We start from the raw sequence: 6,504 nt of genomic DNA, 5'->3' as shown, positions 1-6,504 counted from the left end.
TGATAGAGATTTCTATTACCTTCATTATGCTGATAGAGTCACAGATGTTTACACAGGTCAAAGTTGATTAGATTGTGCACCTGAAGCATGTTCAGATTGCTGCGCTATGCTAAGTCATATCTGACTCTTTGCAACTCCATGGACTGTAACGCTCCAGGTTCCTCTGTCGTGGAATTCTCCAGGCAAGACTACTGGAGTGTGTAGCCATGACCTTCTCCAGGCTTCCCCATCCAGAAATCGAACCTGTGTCTGCCTGTGTCTCCTGCACTGCAGGCAGACTCTTTTACCCACTAAGCCACCTGGGAAGCCCCATCATGACCTAATCACCTCCCAAAGGCCCCACCTCCAATTACCATTAGATTGGGGTTTAGGGCTTCAATATATGAATTAAAATTTTTTAATATTTATATTTTATTGAAGCATAGTTGACTTACAATGTTTCACCGAAGTGATTCAGTTATACATATACACATATTATTTTTGAAATTACATTTCATTATAGTTTGTTACAAGATAACTATTGACTATATATAGTTCACTGTGTGTAAACCTTTGTTGCTCATTGCATTCCACATATGAATTTTAAGAGAATCCAAACATTCAGTCCATAACAATTTTGAAGTTTTGAAAAGGAATATGTTTAGACCCACAAAGAACTTCAAAAATGATTGTGAATAAACCTGAATAAATACTCTTGAACAAAGTTTCAGGTGAACATAGGATTAGGGAAAGGGAGACTTTTCCAGCTATGGGTTTTGATTTTTTATTTTTAAAAATATTTATTTGGTTGCCCTGGGTCTCACTTGAGGCACGTGACACTCAGGATCTTTTTATTATGGCTGTGGCAGGTGGGGTCTTTTAGCTGAGGCTTGATGTGGGCTCTTAGCTGCACCATGCGGGGTCTAGTTCTCTGACCAGGGCTGGAACCCCAGCCCCCAGCACTGGGAGCACCAAGTCTTAGCCACTGAGCCACTAAAGAAGTCCTTCTGGCTATGGTTTTTAGAATTTGGGGGCTTGGCACAATGCTAATGCATCACCCGTTGGAAACTGTAACTTACAAAGTGAAAGTGAAAGTCATATCCAACTCTATAGTCCATGGAATTCTCCAGACCAGAATACTGGAGTGAGTAGCCTTTCCCTTCTCCAGGGTATCTTCCCGACCCAGGAATCGAACCGGGGCATTGGAGGCGGGTTCTTTACCAGCTGAGCTACCAGGGAAACCCATAACTTACAAAAACAGGCAAGATTTTTTAAAAAATAAAGATTCATTAGTTAGGAACTTGAGAGAACAAGTTTCAAATCTTGGCCTTTCCAAGCTGTCTTCAGTCAAGTATGTGAACATTTCAGAACCTCACAACTTTCCGGTTAGTCCAAAAGGGAAAGGAACACTTTCATTTTCAGGGCTGATTTGAGAGTGACAAAAGAGTGGACTACGCATGTGCCTAATGGGCTCAAGGCGAATGCTAAGTTAATGTTCTCTGTTGCAGTTATTATTCTTTCCTGAGGGAGTTCAGGGCTGTTTGCCCTGGGGTCCAAAGACTGTAGGTTTACACGCACGCAAGCACCCTGGCTAGCAGGACTGGGTGGGAGGAGAGAGGAGATGGGAAGAATGACTTGGGCAGAGTCCACACCATTTCTTTGTGGAGGCTCGACCCAGAATCTGAGTCATCCTTTCTGGTCTGAGCCTCCTGCCCTAAAGCTGACCTTCCCTGGTGACCTGGATGTGACTAGTCTGACAGGAAAGGTGGTGGGGGGCCATTCCTGGACAGAGACTCTGCAGCTTCTTTTAGGATGTCTACACCCAGAGCCCCAGTGTCCATCTGGCCTGGTCTGGGAAAAAACAGACACATATCCTAGGCTACAGTGCGTTATTCACTGTCTTCCCCAATCTGGGTCACTCACTCCAGACACTTTTCGTCTGGATAATCTCATGACTCCTCAGTCTCAGCCACTCCCTGCCCCCCACCAAAAGCCTTTCCTGCTGGGCGTGGCCCCTTCTCTGCCATCTTCTGTGCTTCCCGCTACAGCACCAATCACCCAATACTAAAGTCAAGTGGTTAGGGGTTGCCTAGCAAGCCAGTGGTTAAGACTCCGAGCTTCCATTCAGGTGGCCTGGGTTCGATCCCTGGTTGGGAGCCTAAGGTCCCACAAACTGCGTGACAAAAAAAAAAAAAGAAAAGTGGTTAACCATAGAGCAAAGAGAACAGACCTGTGGTTGTCAAGGGGAAGTGATGTGGGAGAGGGGTGGACTGGGCAGATGCAGACTGTTATATACAGGATGGATAAACAACATAATCCTACTTTGGGCTTCCTTGGTGGCTCAGATGGTAAAGAATTCACCTGCAGTGCAAGAGACCTGGGTTCAATCCCTGGGTTGCAAAGATCCTTTGGAGAAGGAAATGGCTACCTACTCCAGTATTCTTGGGGCTTCCCTGGTGGCTCAGATGGTAAAGACTTTATCTGCAATGCAGGAGACTCAGGTTCAATCCCTGGAGGTCCCCTGGAGAAGGGAATGGCTACCTACTCCAGTCTTCTCGCTTGGAGAATCCCAAGGACAGAGGAGCCTAGTAGGCTACAGTCCATGGGGTCGAAAAGAGTCAGACACGACAGAGGTGACTAATACTTAAGGAAACACAACAAGGAAATTCACCATGTGATCCTGGATGGAACTCCAGAGAGAAAACTTTGCTGTAAAGGACATGATGGGCACAGTTGATGAAACTGGAATCTGGACCATAGATTAGATAACAGCATTATGTCAGGGTCAAACTTCCTCAAGTTGCTATCTGTGCTGCAGTTACATAAGTGAATGTCCTTGTTCTTAGTAAAAGCACTAATCAAGTCTGCAACAGAATCAAGTCTGCAACATATCCTGAAGTGGTTCAAAAAAAAAATTGCATATTATCTTTTTTCCCCTCTGTGTGTATTTTATACACTGTGTGGATCACAACAAACTGAAAAATTCAGAAAGAGATGGGAATACCAGACCACCTTACCTACCTCCTGAGAAAATTATATGCAGGTCAAGAAGCAACTGTTAGAACTGGACATGGAACAGACTGGTTCCAAATTGGGAAAGGAGTATGTCAAGGCTGTATAATGTCACCCTGCTTATTTAACTTATATGCAGAGAACATCATGCGAAATGCTGGGAGAGATGAAGTACAAGCTTCAAGATTACCGGGAGAAATATTAATAAGCTCAGATGTGCAGATGACACCACCTTTACAGCAGAAAGCGAAGAGGAACTAAAGAGCCTCTTGATAAAACTGAAAGAGGAGAGTGAAAAAGCTGGTTTAAAACTCAACATTCAAAAAACAATAAACATTGCATCCGGTCCCATCACTTCATGGCAAATAGATCGGGAAACAATGGAAACAGTGACAGATTTTATTTTCTTGGGCTCCAAAATCACTGCAGATGGTGACTACAGGAATGAAATTAAAAGATGCTTGCTCCTTGGAAGAAAAGCTATGACCAACCTAGACAGCATATTAAAAAGCAGAAACATTACTTTGCTGACAAAGTTTTGTTTCATCAAAGCTATGGTTTTCCAGTAGTCATGTATGGATGTGAGAGTTGGACCATAAAGAAAGCTGAGCACTGAAGAATTGGTGCTTTTGAACTGTGGTGTTGGAGAAGACTCTTGAGAGTCCCTTGGATTGCAAAGAGATCAAACCAGTCAATCCAAAAGGAAATCAGTCCTGAATATTCATTGGAAGGACTGATGCTGAAGCTGAAGCTCCAATACTTTGGCCACCTGATGCAAAGAACTGACTCATTTGAAAAGACCCTGATGCTGGGAAAGATAGAAGGCGGGAGGAGAAGGGGATGACAGAAGATGAGATGGTTGGATGGCATCACTGACTCAATGGACATGAGTTTGAGCAAACTCCAGGAGATGGTGAAGCACAGGGAAGCCTGGCGTGCTGCAGTCCATAGGGTCGTAAAGAGTTGGACACAACTGAGCGACTGAATGGAACTGACTTGCTGCTGCTGCTCAGTGGCTTCAGCTTATTTATTCGTTTTTGGCTGCACTGGTTCTCGGTTGCTCCATGCGGGCTTTGCCTGGCTGTGGCGGGAGAGCTTCTCATTCTCTCCAGGGTGCACAGGCTTAGCAGTTGCAGCACAAGGGTCAGTTACCCTTGGTATTTGGAATCTTCCCAGACCAGGGATCAGACCACTGTCTCTTGCATTGCAAGGCGGAATCTTAACCACTGGACCACCAAGGAAGCCTCAAAATTACCTTTTTAAAAAGATCCTCATAGTGCATGCTCAGTGCTGTCCAACTCTTTGTGATCCCATGGACTATAGCCTGCCAGGCTCCTCTGTCTGTGGGATTCTCCAGGCAAGAATACTGGAGTGGCTAGCCATTCCCTTCTCCAGGGGATCTTCCCGACCCAGGAATAAAACCTGGTCTCTTGCATTGCAGGTAGATTCTTTACCATTTGAATGAGGGAAGCCCCAGCCAGAACAAAACAGGTGCCAAAGAAACAGTTCATCATGGTGATAAATTAATGCTGGAACAAAGGGATATTCCACAGAGCAGTTTTTAGGATATAGTCCAGGGTCAGTTCCAGGCCCCTGGAGAAACTCTTTTGTAGCTTGTTCACTGCAGGTGTCTCTAAGAGCCTTGGGTGTATTCTGTGCCCTCTGAAACACAGCACAGAGATAGAAGCCCCTGAGAAGTGAATCAGGAAAACGGCCATCAGGTTGAGAAAGGCATTGATCATTTTTCTCAGTTCAAGAAGCCAGGGAGGTGGGCTTCCCTTGTGGCTCAGTGGTACGGAATCCACCTGCTAATGCAGGGGACCTGGGTTCCATCCTTGATCCAGGAAGATCCCACATGCTGAGGAGCAACTAAGCCCGTGTGCCACAACTGCTGCAACCCGTGCTCCCCAACAAGAGAAACCACTGCATGAGAAGCCTGCGCACTGCAACTGAAAAAGGCACATGAAGACCCAGCACAGCCAAAGCTTAAATAAATAAATTTATCGTTGACAAAAGAAGAAGCCCAAGGGAAGAGCCCATTCTGGGAGACCACTGACCCTCACTCAGAAAGAGGCTGAGGCCTGGCAGCTGAACCAGCTGGCTGCCTGGGCAGATGGTGGCTGTCTAGATCTACTCCTTGCCAAGGTTTTGCTCCCCGCCCTTCCCATCTGCCTGTCACAGCTGCCAGGATCTGCCATCCTGGTCTGGCTCAGCCAAGTGTATGAGTGGTGACCTGCACGTCAGCCCCGAGGCGGGGAGTTTCGGATTCCAGAGGCCCAGCTGGCTCCGAGCCCCGCTGAGTCAACTCTGTTCTTCTTGCCTGTGTTCTGTCTGAGCCAATGTGTCCTGGGTTTTTCCTGGCAGGCAGGTTTTCTATGCCAGGCTCAATTTTTGTACAAGGTATAGGGAAGTTGGTGGGGTGGGAGGGGGAGGACTTCAGTAAAAGTTTGTTAAGTAAGTGCTAAGCCTGGAGAAGGAAATCGTAACCCACTCCAGTATTTTTGCCGAGAAATCCCATGGACAGAGGAGCCTGGCAGGCTACAGTCCATGGCGTCCCAAAGTCGGACAAGACTGAGCAACTAAACAGTAGCAGCCCAAATCATGAATGTGGCCCGAATCATGGCCTCAATTCAATTCTTCCTCAGTCCCAACTCTGCCCCTACCCCAGGCTCAGATGTTGGGGTCCTTCCACCAGCCTGGGGACTCCATGTAGGAGAGCAGAGGGCCCTGTTTTTGAAATAATGAATGCGAGAGGAGAGGGAGACTGAACATAGAAGAACATTCTTCCATGCAGCCCCTCTTCCCTTCTGAGTTTCCTGCTTCAGTGCAAGCAAACACTCAAGACTCTGAAGACCCTGAGGGTAAGTGGGCAGTGGGGAGACAGGCCCCAGCTGGAGACTAAACAAGAAAAATCTGGGCCCTGCCACCAGGGCACTAAGTTGCGAGGAGTGGGATGAGGGATATTTAAGAATCAAGCAAAGGGACTTCCTTGGTGGTCCAGTGGCTGTGACTCTGAGGTTGCAATGCAGGGGACCCAGGTTTGATCCCTGGTCAGGGAACTAAGGAGAAGGCAGTGGCACCCCACTCCAGTACCCTTGCCTGGAAAATCCCACTGACGGAGGAGCCTGGTGGGCTGCAGTCCATGGGGTCGCTAAGAGTCGGACACGACTGAGCGACTTCACTTTCACATTTCATTTTCCTGCATTGGAGAAGGAAATGGGAACCCACTCCAGTGTTCTTGCCTGGAGAAGCCCAAGGACGGAGGAGCCTGGTGGGTTGCCGTCTATGGGGTCGCACAGGGTCGGAGACGACTGAAGCGACTTAGAAGAAGCAGGGAACTAAAGACACTAAAGACCCTGCATGCCTCAATTAAGGCCCAGCACACCCAAATTAAAAAAAGAAAAGAATCCCACAGACACATCTGCGATGACGAAGCCTTGAGCAGGGAGGAGAGCGGGAGCCGGGGAGACGCCTCCCCAGGGGGTCCAGCCTGGTCTTGATATGCTCTCTCGG

The sequence above is a fragment of the Moschus berezovskii genome, chromosome 8, assembly GCF_049115385.1.
Source record: "Moschus berezovskii isolate FMDL1 chromosome 8, NW_MosBer_1.0, whole genome shotgun sequence".
Lineage (NCBI taxonomy): Eukaryota > Metazoa > Chordata > Mammalia > Artiodactyla > Moschidae > Moschus > Moschus berezovskii.
Note: the sequence above shows the minus strand (reverse complement) of the source record.